The sequence below is a fragment of the Paroedura picta genome, chromosome 2 (assembly GCF_049243985.1).
Source record: "Paroedura picta isolate Pp20150507F chromosome 2, Ppicta_v3.0, whole genome shotgun sequence".
Classification (NCBI taxonomy): domain Eukaryota; kingdom Metazoa; phylum Chordata; class Lepidosauria; order Squamata; family Gekkonidae; genus Paroedura; species Paroedura picta.
This window is the reverse complement of record NC_135370.1, coordinates 151,577,085-151,593,718: the sequence shown is the minus strand read 5'-3', so window position 1 is coordinate 151,593,718 and position 16,634 is coordinate 151,577,085. Positions and strand designations below refer to the sequence as shown.

Below are 16,634 nucleotides of genomic sequence, written 5' to 3'. Positions count from 1 at the left end.
TACCAGGGGCTACAACATGAAACATAAAAATGTCACATTCATCAAGGCACAGTCTTATTACCCTGTACCATTTGAAACCATTTGTGCAGGAAAATCTTATAAGAAGCTACTAAACAGGTACAAAGCTATTCAAAATAGCAAATAATCAGCTCAACCAACCTCTCCTTACTAAGCCCTGAAGGCCCAGGCCTTAGTAAGGCGAGTTCTTGGAGAGAGTAGCAAATTACGCAGCACCAAAATAGGAATAAAACAAGCCATAGCTTTTTGTTGATTATAGAACAAGGAGAATTGGTGAAACATGGGGTAGATGCAAAAAACAGTTTGTCTGCCACTTGATAACAAGCCCCACAGCCTGCCTCCTGGGGAAACCTGGGAGTAACAAATAGGTGTAGCATCACAAGGGCAGCAGCTGCTGAGGGATACTATTTGTTACCTGGGGTGAGCCTGCACACAGCCCCCTAGCTGGGTGTACCATGTGGTGGTTCAAACCCTAAGGCCCCATAACTGAGTCCCTGGGCATAACCTTTTGGGGAGATGGGCACACAGGCCCATCTCCCCAAAAGGTTATGCCCAGATGCACAAAACCACAAGCTGTGACAATTAAAACATACATATATATAAGGGGGGGGGGGAGGGGGAATTCGGGTGGAAGGGGAGACATACTATTGGACCCTGGGCAGCAAGGTTTAAATCTATCTGGGTAGGCAGTCTGTAACGTATACGGAGAGCTTGTCAAAAACTTTGCCTGCCAAACAGAGCCAGTCCCAAGAGGGCCTGGGGGCAGCCACTGCAGCTGCCTGAGTCCCCCGCCATTCCACACCATTGGGCTAAGGGTAGAACTTTCTCCCCTCCAGACACTCCATAGCCTATAGCTGCAACCTGACCATTTTAGGCTGCATTTAGGAATCCTGTTTGTGTCAAACTTTTCAGCATCATTATCATGAAATACAGCGAACACAACAAGACCTTTGCCAACTGTCAAACTACATGCTACGTTTTCTTTTATGTTCACTTTAAAAATAAAAATACGTTGTTCTTTTTGAAAATTGAGGAGAAACCTATCCTACCTTTGCCATTTTCTCTATTGGGGGGGAAAGCCACTTTTAATTTGCTATAACCAGCAGAGGCCACCTCATGAGAAGGAAGGACTCCCTGGAGAAGAGCCTAATGCTGGGAGCGACTGAGGGCAAAAGAAGAAGGGGACGACAGAGAATGAGGTGGCTGGATGGAGTCACTGAAGCAGTAGGTGCAAGCTTAAATGGACCTCAGGGAATGGTAGAGGACAGGAAGGCCTGGAGGATCATTGTCCATGGGGTTGCAATGGGTCAGACCCTACTTCGCAACTCAGTTGCAACAACAACCACCAGCAGAGGAGAAAACTTACAAATACCTCTGTTTTGTTTTTTGTTTTGTTTGCAGTGGGGAAGGGAGGGTACAAGCCACTTGTCAGTAGCTTTTTCAGAAAGAAAATTAAAGGGGAAGAAAAGGTTAAAGAGCCCATTCCCCCACACCATTCCTCTCTTCAAAAAAGCAGTCTTGTCAGCTGCATCTGCAGAAGAAATACATTTAAAACATCATCTAGTTTAACCCTAACTCAGCATAGTAAGTACCAAGTGAATGGATGCAGAGAGAGAGTTCCAGGCATGGGGCATCACTGCAGAAAACATCCCATCTTCCCATGGTCATCCACCTAGCTTTTGAAGAAGTAGCCAAGCAAGCAGCCCTGGTTAAGTCTGAGGCAAGTCTGCCTAATGAAAGTTGACCAATTGCTGGAAGAGACTACTGATGTCTCCTAAATGCATAGGTTATGTGGCCAAAATCTCCTAACTGCACACTTTTACTGCACACTATGCAATTTGAAATCTGTCTTTAATGACAATAAACCTTTTAAAAAGTAAACTGGATTGAAGTTGCTGAAATTAGCGGCAATTAGATGTGATCGTGCAAGTGTGGAATCACAATTCTTAAGTTCCTTCTTGTGTAACATTGTTTGCCATCAGCTCATATATCTGTCTTACCTTAAGATCAGTAATTCAATGTGTCTTACCTTAAGATCAGTAATTGAAAAAGCTGAGCCAAGACTAGTATACATTTTTTCTTTGTTTTTTGTTTGAGCATTTTGAAAATGTTCCCAATTTTCAACAATTTGTCAATCTTCTGAACTCCCTGTGTGTATGTGGGGGGGGGGGACATTCCTTTATTTTTGCACTGCTGTTTTTTATGCTCATTCCCATGTGATTTCATTTGCCATTAGTGACTTAATGCAACACTGCATTATGACATCAACACCTTAACTTGCATGGCCACTGAATGACTGGGACCAACCAGGGATAGGGTTGCCATTCTCCATTTGATGGCTGGAAATCTTCTCCTATTACAACATCTCAAAGCAACAGAGATCAGTTCACCAAATGGTCTAGGAGCTTCGTATCTATGGGACCATCACTTCCATTATGTCATCTAGGGAATGTTACCTTCTAGCAAACAAAATCTGCTTAGGATCCCTGGCCCAAAGGAAGTTACTGGCCCCTGGCCTGATGGAACACTCCCTGCTGGACCTTAAGCAATTCTGCAGGGGCTGCAAGAGAAAATTGTTCTGCCTGGCCTATGGCTCATGCCTAGAAACAAGTTTATAGTTTGCTCGCCTCCCTATCTACAACCCGTCCAAATAAATTCTATAGCAGTGGTCCCCAACCCCCAGTCCGGGGACCGGGGCCAGTCCGTAGATCAGTCAGGGCTGGGCTGCGCCTCACCTTTGGTGTTCTCCAGCGGCCACCATGGCTGGGGCTTCCCCTCGGTGTGGCACTGCACAGCTGTTGATGGCAGCGCTCAGCGGGAAGTCAGGGGCGCCAGCGGGAAAGCAAGTGGAGCAGGGGGTCAGGCAGCGACGTCCCTCGGCAAAAGACTACCCCCCCCCAGGCCTCAGTAAAATTGTCAAGCATTGACCGGTCCTCAGTGATAAAAAGGAATGGGGACCACTGTTCTATAGGACATAATATTTTATGACTCCTCTCTTGTTTTCACGAGGAAAGAGTTGGCTTTGAATCAACAGTTTTAATTTTTTTAAGTTAAAATTAATATTTAATATTTGAATCACTTATATTATTTTAATCCTTCTGTAAATTGCCCTGAGCCTCCAGGGAAGGGTGGGGTATGAATGCAAATATATATCATTAGTAAATATGACATAACCCCACTGAAGTGTGTCCTTCCCCAAACCCTCTACTCCTTAGGCTCCACCCCCAAAAAATCTCAAGTTATCTTCCAGATGAAGCTGGTGATCCTAACGATGTGATCAATCCACTGAAGGAGAAAATCAAGTAACCATGGAAACAATGGCAGCTTGAAAAAAAGAATGTCACTGAACCTCATCAGGAAAAAAAATAATATTCACAAAAAGTATTTTGGGGAACCAAATACATCATTGTCCCAGGCTGAAAATCCAAAACAAGAAACTTATTCAATGTAGCCCTAATTCTTTACATAAGAAACTGCACTCTAGTGAGGTTTCAAAAGGTCCTCCTATTCCCTGAGAACAACCACAGGGGCTGTGTTTAGGTTTTTGAAAGAAGCTAGCTATGGAAGCAAACAAACCCATTAAGACAGCTGTTCAGGATTTCCTGAACAGCTGGTTTCTTACAAATAGCTGCCTAGTACAGACTTCATGGTCAACTTGTGAGCTTGCAAGAAATCCATTCAAACAACACTGTCTTCTAGTAATGCTTTTAATTTTTGCTTCATAGAAATTTATTTTCTTTTGTCCTTGCCTGTTACTTCCACCAGAAAATTAGGAAATGGGAGCTCCAAAGCAAATACACAAGCTAGATGACTTGAGCAAAACCAAGAACATCCACAGGCACCTACGTGATGGGACAATGAAATAACAAGAACCCATTCTACTTAACAAAGAGCTTCTGTCTAAAGACATCACCACCCCACCAATAGTATAAATTGCCTCATGGAGACCACCAGGAGAAGTACCACAGTGGCTAAGTGGCTAGATTAAATTATTATGTTCCATGTAAAATTACATAATGTTCCATGTACACCACCCAGAGCAGTAAAGAATGGGTAGTATAACAATCCAAATAAATAAATAAATACATACTTCTTCCCTCCTGCATAAGATTTTCTGAACACAGTTCAGCCTGTGCAAAGATAAATAGCTCTTAATACTCTTTCTGCTTCCTCCCACTGCAAACTGGTCTCTACAGGCATGAAGCCTCCTCTTATCACTGAGAAGATTAATGTGTACTCTACATGCAACTGCTTGTCTTGCGATTATCCTGTAAGTACCTTTGAAACAACTACAGCCTCTGGTTCCCTAAACAACCATCATAGGCTCAAGTGACACAAGCTGTAAGATTCTATGATAACGGACTGGAAAAGGAGGCATGTTTTCAACTGAAGGATCAGGTTGGAACCAGGTTTAACAGGAAAATTCCAAAGGCAAAGCATGAGACAAACATGTGTGTTTCTATTTCTATCATGGTCTCCTCTAGCCCGCCACTCCCACAAGCCCTGTGATGGGTAACATCATCAATCTCCATAAAACCCCCATTAAAGTCCCACACATAAAAGAAAATTCCAGCATGCCTAGCGGCAGTAAACACTCCTCCCCCACGCCTCAGGGTTATGAGGATTTCCCTGATGTCTCAGTGTAGCCTGAGGAAGGGCCCTCGATCTCACCTGTTCTGGCCTCAACCAAAGACCTGGCATAAATGCATGAAGCATTCCCCCACCAGAGTAGCATAACTCTACAGAAATTAAACTGTAGTCCCGCAGAACCTTAATGACTAACAGAATTTATTACATCGGCTTTGGAGAGTCAGAACTCACTTCCTCAGTTGCATCTGAGGAAATATACTCTGATTCACAAGACCTTATGCTGGAAGACATTTTGCTACGCTTTAAGGTGTTACTGGCCTACTGTGTATAAGAATAACAAACTAGCACAGCTACCCCTTCAGAATTACATGTCCAGGAGTAACTTTTACTGGGGTGCTTTGAAGTGTTGTGGACTTTTCTGAGAGCATCTCTTTTTATTTTCTCCTCTTTTTGTCTCAACTCTGGAAATATTTTACTCCTCCATTCCACTTTCCATTCATTCCCTATCATGAAAAACTCCACACACACAAAAAAAAAAGCTCAAGTGATTCAATGGAGTGGGGGGAATAAAAGAAGTGAGAGCAGAGGCAGTAGAATATCATTCACTTGGAGAATGTGTTCATCTCAACCTGGCTCAAAACAGAATCTGACAAGAGTGAATCACACAAGTTCTGAAAAACTCACAAGGAATAAGCTTAGAAATCCATAGCTGCCTCCCTCAATTTCACTCCCTGTCTGGCTCCTTATTGACTACTACTACCGGTATTGACAATGTGTAGCTGCGTGTCTGTCTGCTCCTCCATAAAGGTAACTAAAGTGAGAAGGAGGAAGGAATGAGGGCGGGGGGGGGGGACCAAGGAGGCGGTCAAAGGTAGGGAAAAGGTAAGCCATGAATCACACTAGAACTTCTCTTGTAGGAATCTGTGCTGGAAAACATTAAGCAAAGAGCAGCTCAACAGAGACTATCCATTAGAATGGACAGAGCAGAAAGCCATTAAGTGTGATGGAAGGCTGTTTCCTATATACCATCCTATCTACTAGGCAATATGCCCAATAGCTGGATGGATAAAAAAAATAAGCTTCTCTAGTTGCCCCCCAGTATAGTCATGAGAGAGTTTAAACAGTTCTTCCTACACAAATATCAAAGAACATTCTGCCTAGTAATACTTTTTACTAGCTAGTGATATATTTAAGAGGTCAAATAAATGAGATAAGTCAATAAATACTGGATCTAGAGGACAGCCCCCTTAGATATCAAGACAAGTGACTTATATGGAACATATTTGTTGTATGTGTTACATATAAGGATTTATTGTTGTTATTGTTATTTATTATTGTTGTTGTTATTTATTATTGTTGTTGTTATTGTTGTTGTTATTATTATTATTATTGAATTTATTGCCTGCCACTCTCAGCAAAGCCAGCTTGTGGCAGGTTACAGATAAAATGGTAAATATAATCCCCTATAAAATCCCCTAAAATCAGTAGTTAAAATACAGTCTACCAGAAAAACATGGCAGTAACCAACCCCACACCTACCCCCACTGGGGACCAGGGGAACAGCTGACTACCACAGGTGGAACATGGTGTACTCCTCCTCCTTTAGGGAGGGGCATAGATCTTCTCTTCACCCTGGCCTCAACCATAGATCTGGTGGAAGAGCTCCATTTGGCAGGCCCTGCAAAAAGCCGGAAGCTCCCGGTCTCTTGATAATTATGAGGCCTGTCCTGAAGCTCCTATATTTATTTATTTATTTATCTATCTCACTTATATGTTCTCTTCTCTGCAATGGGGCCCCAGAGTAGGTTACATATTTTTCATCTCCTTCATTTTATCCTTCGCAACAACCCTATGAGAAAGTAGGCTACACTGTGTGTTATCTGTTGAGGAGTTGAGAGGAACAGCTATTAGGTGCAGGTTTTACTGAAGCCAGAGTTTCTTACAGCCAAGGGGGTTGCACTGAAAGGAATGCCCAAGGCTGTAGCCACTAAAAATGCCGGGGCCAATAGCCAGAGAGTTACCAGAGCAGAGAGTCCCAAATCAAACTGAAGAGTGAAAGTCAAGATGCCAACAGGAAGTGTCCAGAATCAAAGTCTGGAGTCATAAAGGTCTGGAGTCATAAAGGAGTTCAGGAACAAGACCATGGAGTCAGACTGCATCAGGAACTAAGCACTTTGCATTCACACTGCATTTCTCATAGCCATTCCTTAAATTAGGCTATGTGGGAGTCATCCTGCCATCACTCAGTGTAATCAGCATCCTTTGTACACCAGTAGTTCATTAAGCATGCTGAGCATCTCCTCTTGTGCAACACAACACTAAGTCTTTGCTGGCAGTGTCTTGGTTAGTTTGCGCAAATCTGGGCTACTTGATTCAGGTGTAATGATTCTAGGAACACAGCTTGAAGTTCCTGGTTGGGACTCCTCATCAGCCTTTGTTGATAGTCAGATGCATTCCTTCATCCACTGAGCTGGTAGTTGATGGTAAGTGAATTTCCTCCAGGACAGACTGGATCCTGGAAATTTTTCCTGCTTCCCTCCCCCCCCCCCCCCCCAAAGCTAAGCTTGCCGGGCCGCAAGCTAATTGGCCACTTTTGCAGCCGATTTGCTTTCGGCCTCGGAAGTTTCTTACTGCGGGGGGGGGGGGGAGGGAGCCACAGACCGGTGGTTGGGGACCATTGCTGTAGATGAAAATGACCATAAAAGTTGACTGGTTATTCTGTCCTATACAATGCTGTAAACAGTCATGGTGATGCCCTTGGGAGATGTGCCACAGAATGAAACTCATAAGCAGTCACAACGTTCTAAGAAAGAAAGGCTTGTGAAGGACAGCCAGGAACTCAAATGCGGAAACAGGATTTATTTAAAACATTTTTAGGTCATCTTTTCACCCTACTACAATGGGTCTCCAAATCAAAGAACAATACATACATTGAAACAAGCTAAAACAAATACAGATATGTACAAAGCAATTAAAAGCTGTTAAATTCTTCTTTTTGTATAGAATTCCTTGCAGGACATGAAAATACATGACGGAAAAGGAGTAAGAAGGAAACATTATTGACTTCCAATGCCATTCTAAAAAGAGTTACACTGTTCTGAATCCATTGAAGTCAATGTGCTTAGAAGACTGTAACTCTGCTTAGGATTTTACTGTTTTACACCTATTGAAGTGTGAGCAGCATAAATAAAAATAAGTTTTCAGCACAATAGTTGTGAAATACCAAGCCAAAAAAAATGTTTTGTGTACAGAAGCTTTGCTAAGAATAAATCTTTATATCCATGTAAAATGGAGCAAAATAAGGAGTAAAATGGAGTAAAATGGAGCAAGAAATAAGGGTGGTGTGCTGGATGAGTGTATTTGATTTGGATTACTTGAATGTAGATACTGAGTCTCTATGCAAGCAGTCAGATTGTTCTATCTAGACTGGCATCATCAATTCAGCTGGAAGGCAAGCCTCCTGACACCTGAGACAAGATACTTTCATGTCCCCTCCAGGAGACTATTGAGAAGACCTTACACATGATCTTCAGCCTTTCTCCCTCTGTCTCTTTCTAGCTCAGGGTGCATCACCTTCCTGACACCCTTAAAAACAGATGTAGAGACTGAGCAGGGGGGGGTGCGCCTTCAACAAAGAATATTATCCTGAAATTGCACACTAATTGTCATTCTAATACGGCCTTTCTAAATTTGTTAACCATTGAGAAACCCCAGAATGATTGAACAGAATATAGCTGGGAAGCATACCAGTAGGGCCCTCCCCACTCCCTCCAGGCCCATCATTGGCCATGGGGGGAACAGGTCAACATGATCATATGTGGTCCAGATCATGGGAGGTGATGGTGCCGCTTTACTCTGCTCTGGTTCGGCCTCACTTGAAGTACTGTGTTCAGTTTTGGGCACCACAGATGAAGAGGGATGTAGACAAATGCAGCATGTCCAGAGGAGTTGAGGGGTTCGGAGACCAAAATATATGAGGAAATGTTGGGGGAGCTAGGTCTGTTTAGCCTGGAGAGGAGATCCAAGAACCATCTTCAAGTATTTATTGTAAAGGATGGAGCAGAATTGTTCTCTCTTGCCCCAGAGGGACGGTCCTGAACCAATGGGATGAAATTAATGCAAAAGAAATTCCATCTAAACATCAGGAAGAAGTGGTTTCTCAGAGTGGTTTCTCAGTAGAACAGGCTTCCTCGAGAGGTGGTGGGTTCTCTATCTTTGGAAATTTTTAAACAGAGGCTGGATAGCCATCTGGCAGAGAGGCTGATTCTGGGAAGGTTCAAGGGGGTGGCAGGTTACAGTGTGGTTAGTGTCCTGCATAGTGTAGGGAGTTGGACTAGATGACCCATGAGGTCCCTTCCAACTCTATTATTCTATGATTCTATATTACCCCATAAATGTTTAACACATTTTTAAAATATATAAAATATTAATCAACTTCCTCGTGGAAACCTTCCAGGTCCTTCAAGAAACCCTGGATTTCAGGAAACCCTGGTTGAGATAGTTTGTTCTAATATCTCTATTTAATTATGCTATTGCATTAAAAACAAATACTGACAAAGAAAGATTTCTTGCCAGATAAAGGTAAAGGTAAAGGTATCCCCTGTGCAAGCACCGGGTCATGTCTGACCCTTGGGGTGACACCCTCCAGCGTTTTCATGGCAGACTCAATATGGGGTGGTTTGCCAGTGCCTTCCCCAGTCATTACCGTTTACCCCCCAGCAAGCTGGGTACTCATTTTACCGACCTCGGAAGGATGGAAGGCCGAGTCAACCTTGAGCCGGCTGCTGGGATTGAACTCCCAGCCTCATGGGCAAAGCTTTCAGACAGCTGCCTTACCACTCTGCGCCACAAGAGGCTCTTTCTTGCCAGATACATTAGACTAAAGTCCTCATAGCAGCAGTACAGTCTCGACATATCATTTGTCCAACAAGGGTCACTAGCTAAGGACTGAAAGGAACTTCCACATCCAGAAGCAACAAATGTCTGGAAACTAGTGATAGGATCCAATATCAGGAGAAGACTTGTCCTCTATGCCAAGACAAGTGGTTGGTCATTGGGTAAAAGAGGATGCTAGACTAGATGGCCCACTAGATTGAACTAGCAGGGCTTTCCTTGTGTTCTTATATATAAGGAGAATAGCTTCCACTTGATTCAGCCTCCCTACTGGTATGGTTATAATAAAGAGGTTTCACTGCACAAAATGAAAAAGTTGAACCCAGGGTACACATGAAAAAGTTATGCCTATGATGCAATTAAAATGTAAGGCCTTAGTGTGCCTACCCCTTAGATGACCCACATATAAGCCGAGACACATAATCATACCACAAAATGCTGGGAAAACTTATTGACTCACATTTAAGCCGAGGGTGGTGTTTGGATAGTGGCTTTGTCTCTTTTTCTTCCCTCCCCCCTTTTTTGGGCAGGATTTTTTTTCCTTTTCTTTCCACCCTCCTCCTCCCTCCTTTCCCTCTCACCCCCCTTGCCTTTATTCCTTCCTCTAGGTCAGTGTTTGCTGGCAGAGGCTCATGGGAATTGTAGTCCATGGACATCTGGAGGACCACAGGTTGACTACCCCTGCTCTAGGGGCGTTTCCTCCTTCTGTTGTTCTCTGCTCTCCCTCTGAGGCAGAGGCTTCAGAGCTTCCCGCAGAGCTTCCTGCAACACATACTAGCCTCGTTAAGGCAGGAAGTGGGAGAGGCAGAGACTGCTCTTTCCCTCCCAGGCTTGTTGCATCTCTGTTGTTCCTGCCTTTGCTTCTTCAGGCAAGTCTCCCACCCCCACCCTCCAGTCTTGTCTGGAAGCTGTTTTTTTAAATAACCACATATAAGCAGAGGGGGACTTTTTCAGCTTAACAAAAGGGCCGAAAAACTCTGCTTCTATGCAAGTATATATGGTAATTCCTTAAAACACCTATATATAATTCATCGTAATTTCTAATTTGTTATATGTTTATCTTTGCTCTAAATTTTCATTTGCTTAATTTTTAAAGGCTTACAGAAACTGAACGCCAAACGATATCCTCTGGAAAAGGTCTGAGAATCAATTAACACCATCTCTTATTGCTTCTCTTATGACTCCCTTTGTCTTTATTACAGGAGAATACCCTGCCACCTAGCCAACAGTTACAATGTGCAGCCAAATCTGTCATTAACGTTCATTTTGCTTTGAACATGTTTAGCACTGGGAGAGATCTTGTAGGTGCAAAGCTTCGAAATAACTAGTTGACCCAACCAAAGCATTTATTTCCCCTTTTTATCTCTCTCATGTACAGGTTACCAATGCCATGGTTTGTGTATTACATTTAAAGTGCTCATGGAAAAAAACATTTCCTACTCCTATACCAGATCTAGCTTGACAATCCATCTGTCCAACGTAATTCCAACGTAATCCCGATCTTTTCCACCATCTGATTTCCGCCTTGGCCACAGCATCAGTTTCAGCTTCTCCACAGAAACACATTTCCCTAGCTCTGGATCTTGCAGAAAATACGCTTAGCACTTCTTCATAAGAGCTCAGGTGAAACTGGGCTCCAGTAGCCGAGTATCAGGATGAATCCTCTAGTGGAAAAAAAAGTGACATGCAGAGGAAAGTCCCCTTCATGACGGAATGGAAGCTGGGAAAACCTGTGCTTGACTCAGTACCAAATTGCTTGAGTGGGCTGAAAGCAATCACAGTCCTGAGCTGCACAAGTCTCTTCCATCATTAATGTCTTTGAGACTTTGTTATTGTGCCTCTCCCCACTAAGTGTGGGTGAGGGAAATTTCTCCAGCACATAAAACTGTCTCTAATCAAATGAAGTCAAGGTAGACAACTGAGTCACACAATTGTGCCAAGGAAAATCAGGCAGCCCACTTCCCCTTGCACAGCCTTGGTTTCATTCAGGCATGGAACAGCTATTGCCAAGAGAAAGTTGAAGGAGTTGAAGCAAGCAGTCACTCCTAATGAGCTGTTCCTTTTCCACCCAGAAACGCAGCCACCCACTTCTTCCATCCACCCCTGGATTTCACCTAGCCCATTTCAGAAGTTGGATCAGCCAGCTATTTTATCAGCCTCATCTTGGGGGCTGAACTAGTCTAGCATTGTCATTGTTTTTTTCTGACGTTCACCAATAGCACAGTAAGAGGGCACTATTAGGTCATGGGCAGCAAAGGTGAGTAACTGATCCATGGGAAATTTACCTGTTTCTGCACTAATGAGCGCTGGGGCCCTAACAGCTTGCCCACGAAAGACAGAGCTTGTTTTTTTCAGTACCAAGCTCATCTCTTCTCTCACCTATCATTTGTATTGCATCCACTCAGAAGCAGCCTCAAGCAAAACAAGTTTTGAACATGAGTTCCCCATTCCTGACACCAACTGGCAGCTTGGTGTAGGGGTTAGGAGTGCAGATTTCTAATTAGGTAAGCCGGGTTTGATTCCCTGCTCCTCCTCCACACGCAGCCAGCTGGGTGAACTTTGACTCACCAAAGCACTGATAAAGCTGTTCTGACCAAGGGGTAATATCAGGGCTCTCTTAGCCTCACCTACCTCACAGGGCGTCTGTTGTAGGGAGAGGACAGGGAAGCCGCTTTGAGACTCCTTCAGGTAGAGAAAAGGGGCATATAAGAACCAAATCTTCTTCTTTCCCTTAGAGACCCACCCCAACACTGTAACCATTACACCACACTAACCTAAGCTTAGCAGAGTACATTCTTTTCAGAAAATCTTTGGACTGGAAATTTTTACTTTGTCACATTCAATGTTTATGTGGTTAGGTCACCTAAAGGAGGCATGTATTGTTCTTTTACCCGTGACATGCATTTTTTTGATAATGCATCCCAACTTGCCAAAAAAACAACAACAATTTCTCACATCCAGGACAACAACAGCATATGCAACTTACTGCATTCAAGAGCTGCAGGTATCTTTACCACATAATAAAACCAGGGAGAAAAAACAGCACCTGGAAAAAAGGCTGGAAACTTACCCTTTTTTAACAATGAAAACTAGGGATTCAAAGATCATTGTAACAATGCTAGACTGCAAGGGTACACATTTTCCTGACAGCAAAACCGGGGTATGTATGTGTTTTAAAGTCCTCAAAAGATCTGGTAGAGGCACAGCAGGGGAAATGGCAGCCAGAGCTATAAGGAAAGCCAACAGCACTGTTAGGAAGAAATACAATGAAGCAACCCGCCAAACACACATGAATAAGTCAACTGCTGAACCAAAGAAGGGAAAATCAGTTTCCTGTTTGCGACTGGCATTTGTAAAGTGAGCCTGGAGTCACAGGTGCTCAAGCATCCCTAACTTAAAGCATTAATATGATATAAATGCTCAAAATAAACAACTAAATTAATCTTGCTGGCAGTACCAAGAACCTAGGAGCTGGGGCATTGTAACCATTGCAGTTGTGACTTTCCCACAATAGACTTGTTTACAAGTCACAGTTAAGCATGTACAGGGAACACTGGATTTTTCTAAATACATCGTTGAGTATTATTCATGTTAAATTCAATACTCATACAGTTAAACGTGTGATGGATACCACACATTTATCCAGATCTTTGCAAAGTGAAAGTCCCTAGTTTCATTTGTAAAGGGAATGCATGCTGGCACATCGTTGCAAAATATGTGCATGTATTCACTGTGACATGTGAACAGGGCTATTGTGTACAGCAGTGGTCCCCAACCACCAGGCCGCGGCAAGGCCCTGGCACTGGGCTGCAGCTCCCTGCCTCTGCAGGGCCGTGCCGCACATGTGCATCTGCGGCCGCGCATGGCGCAGACGCGCATGCGTGACCAGACACGCATGCACACATGCACAGGAGTGCCGCACATGCACACATGCCTGGAAAAGGTTGCAGACCACTGGTATACAGTGTACACTTGATTTACTTTTTAGGTATGTTGAATAATTCTCATCTTGCATTCAATGCATATACAGCTCAATAAAATCCTATTGCCCCCCAGTCTCATATGTGAAGTGAACTTGGAATCTTTTTGATAAACCAATGTATGCATATACATGCATAATATACATGTGTCCAGTGTAACATGTGAACAAGGATAATACAATCAGGTGAAATAACTGCAGGGAAAGGCAGCAGAGGTGTCACCAGGGTAAGGGGGGAATGGTGGTTGCAGTTGGAAATGAAGAGCAAAGCAAACAGGGGAGAAAGAACACGAGATGCACGTAAGATTCTTCTCAAAGCTGCCCGGAATCTAAGATTGCCCTTGACGGTATAGCCATAATTATTTTCACGTCTTTTTTGGCACCAGATAAGTAAAACTGTATAAAATGTTCTTCTTCCAGCCATTCTTTTCTGATCCATACAAGAGAGAAAAATAATTAGGCTTTTATTTCACACACATACAATATCAGTTGCAAATCTATGATTAGCCTCATTTATAAAAAAAAAAACAGAAGCGCATAATGGATGGAAAGTAAGATGGAGGGAGATGCAGATGGTAGCCATAGCCTGACAAATCCATAATCAGAATATAAATGTTTGATTTTTCAGAATAGGGCGTTTTGTCTGAAAATTGCTTTTCCTTCTCCTTACTGTTCTTTATTTCTTGTAATTTTAAGCAGGGCTAGAAAGAGGCAATACAAAATCAATCTGAAAGTGTTTTCTGAAAGTTACTTTGAACTATTGATTCGTGATTGCTTTACCTTTAACCCTCATTCTGCCTAAGGCTAGGATCGATATACATAATCAACACCGGTACTCATTTCATACCTCTATCATTTCCTGTACACCACTGCTTTCTGGTACACTTTAATATAGTTTACAATTAAAGGACATAATGCAGACTGTAATGGAGCACAGCCCCCGGGTCTAGAAGACTCCCATAGGCTCAGCATAGCCCTGCATATTTTTCCCAGCTATCCAGATTCCAAGATCTGCTCTGGGATTGATTACAACTGATGTCCAAGCAACAGGGATCACTTCGTCTGGGAAAATGACTACCATGGAAGCTTGATGCTTTGGCATTATACTTCCCTGGAGACCCTGACTAGGTGGAAAGGAAACATTTTAAAATAATCTTATCCATGGTTCCTCTTAATATTTGTGAAACTGCCTTGGGGGTGGAGAGAGTCCGAGGTGTCCGAACTGGAATTTTGCTGGCCACACCCTATTTGTCATGGCCCGTACAGTTCCCGCCCTCCATTGCCACACCACCCCACCACCTTTGTACCTCGGAGGGCTCTGAGGCACGAACAGCCCTTTTGCCACCTCCCGCAGACTGCCACCACCACCCCGCCGCCAGCGCCCACTGCATTGAGACGGCAGCGGGTTTGAAAACTAATAACAATAATAATATCCTGCTGAGGTTCCTTCCTCCTCAACTCCATCTCCCAAATCCCTAGTAATTCCTAGGTTGGCAACTGTGTATTAGAATGCATAAGAATCCTACACATGCTTTGTATATCCCCACCCTGGAGCGTTGCAAGCAACTTCCTGGTGGTGGCTGGTCATCTCCTGGAACTACAGCACATGTCCTGGCTACAGAGGTCAGTTCCCCTGGAGAAAATGTCTGCTTTGGAGAATGAACTCTATGGCTGATGAGTTCCCTCTTCTCCCCAAATTCCATCTCCAAAATCTTCAAGAACTTCCCATCATGTTGCTGAAAACCCTATCTGCAGCAATTAAGACTGCAAAAGAGGAAGGTTGTGATTGTTCACCCATCTATAGAACAACCTAGTACATTTGAGATAATGAGTCTAGGTCAGACTTCTGCCAGTTGTGCAACTTGTACACTTATAGATAATTATGGATAATTTGCCACCTTCCCACCCTGGCTTGTTTCTTTATGCAAATTTCTACATGCAATGTAAAACAATGCACAAAGAAATAGCAATATCCATAGTTGATAAGGTTGCCAAGGACAACTTGAAAACCAGTGGGAGCGAGGGGGCAGGGTTAATCAAGGATGCTGCTATACTTTTTTAGAAGCAGTGGACATTTTATGAACTCTACATAGGATTATAAGGCAACCTGGTTACTGGGAAGGTAGCAGTCACTGGGAAACTGGAGAACCATCTGGAGACAGTGAAGATGCAGAGGGTCTGTGGCCCTAGTATGTCCTCCTGTTTTTAGAATAGGATCTGCATCATCCTGTTCATTATTCTCTTCATTCAACTTACTCCTCCTTGTATAGATCACAATTACTGCATATAGAATGGAACCTATTGTTTTCTCGGATTTACTTAGTGGCATTCCACCACAACCATCCTTTTTTAAGGGACAGGATCACTAAATGTATCTTTGTTCTTTTGACATTCTGGTAGGACTTGCACATGCTGCTCTTCTGCAACTTATTCTAGAAATCAAGGAAGCTATAAGGGAAAAGGCTAGTGGGCAGGGGGCTCTTCAAATGAACAGAGAAAGAGAGAAATGCAAGGAATTGGAACCAGTGTAAAAGTTCCACTTGCACTAGAGCCCTTGTGCAAGCAGAGAAACAAGAAAAGGAACACAATAGCCATTTGCTCTAACTCAAACATCACAGATCCACATATATTTCCATTGGTGCAAGATCTTTTGCAACCAAACTGGGGGTTCTATAATACATAGGGAGGAAAGTGCTAGGCATTGCACAGGAACTTCACAAGCAGAACGGCACCAATTCAGTTTATGCATTTGCACACTGCTGGCTCCAAGCTGTTTGAGTAAGAGTAATTCTGATGAATTTAAATGTTGTAACAGCTCTTGTGGCTCCTTTAGCCCCAGTATGCACAGTAATCAAATATGATAGCAATGTTTGGATAGTATCACTATCATACTCAGAAATACAGAACCAGCCACATAACAAGGAATGAGAAGCAACAAATTTTAAAATATGAGAGGGCAGTGGTGTGGTTCTCCTTTGCCACTGTAGGTTTTTGCACTTCAAAACTTCTGGTATGTTTGTTCCTAAGAAATCAGAAGGATAAGGGGCAGCAAACTTCATGAGAGACTGATATGAGCAGATCCAGGAGTATCTAAAGTTGAATGCTACAACTGGATGCATGAGCGAAAAGTTGAAATTAGAGTACATATTTCTTT

General features: G+C 43.1%; 1 protein-coding gene across 33 annotated transcripts in view; it reads right to left on the bottom strand.

Moving 5' to 3' along the window:
• NRXN3 (neurexin 3) overlaps positions 1–16,634 on the bottom strand; it is a 1,515,064-nt gene that overhangs the window by 1,275,377 nt on the left and 223,053 nt on the right. The window lies entirely within an intron of this gene.